This window comes from Macadamia integrifolia, unplaced genomic scaffold (assembly GCF_013358625.1).
Source record: "Macadamia integrifolia cultivar HAES 741 unplaced genomic scaffold, SCU_Mint_v3 scaffold1176, whole genome shotgun sequence".
NCBI classification, from domain to species: Eukaryota; Viridiplantae; Streptophyta; class Magnoliopsida; order Proteales; family Proteaceae; genus Macadamia; species Macadamia integrifolia.
In genome coordinates, this window is record NW_024868109.1 from 113,836 (window position 1) to 114,040 (window position 205).

A 205-nucleotide genomic window follows, 5' to 3' on the forward strand; every position below is an offset into this window, starting at 1 on the left:
CCTTGTTACAACTTCTCCTTCCTCTAAATGATAAGGTTCAGTGGACTTCTCGAGATTTCAACGGTGGTGAACCACCCACGTCGCCGTGATCCGAACACTTCATCAGACCATTCAATCGGTAGGAGCGACGGCCGGTGTGTACAAAGGGCAGGGACGTAGTTAACGCAAGCTGATGACTCGCGCTTACCAGGAATTCCTCGTTGAA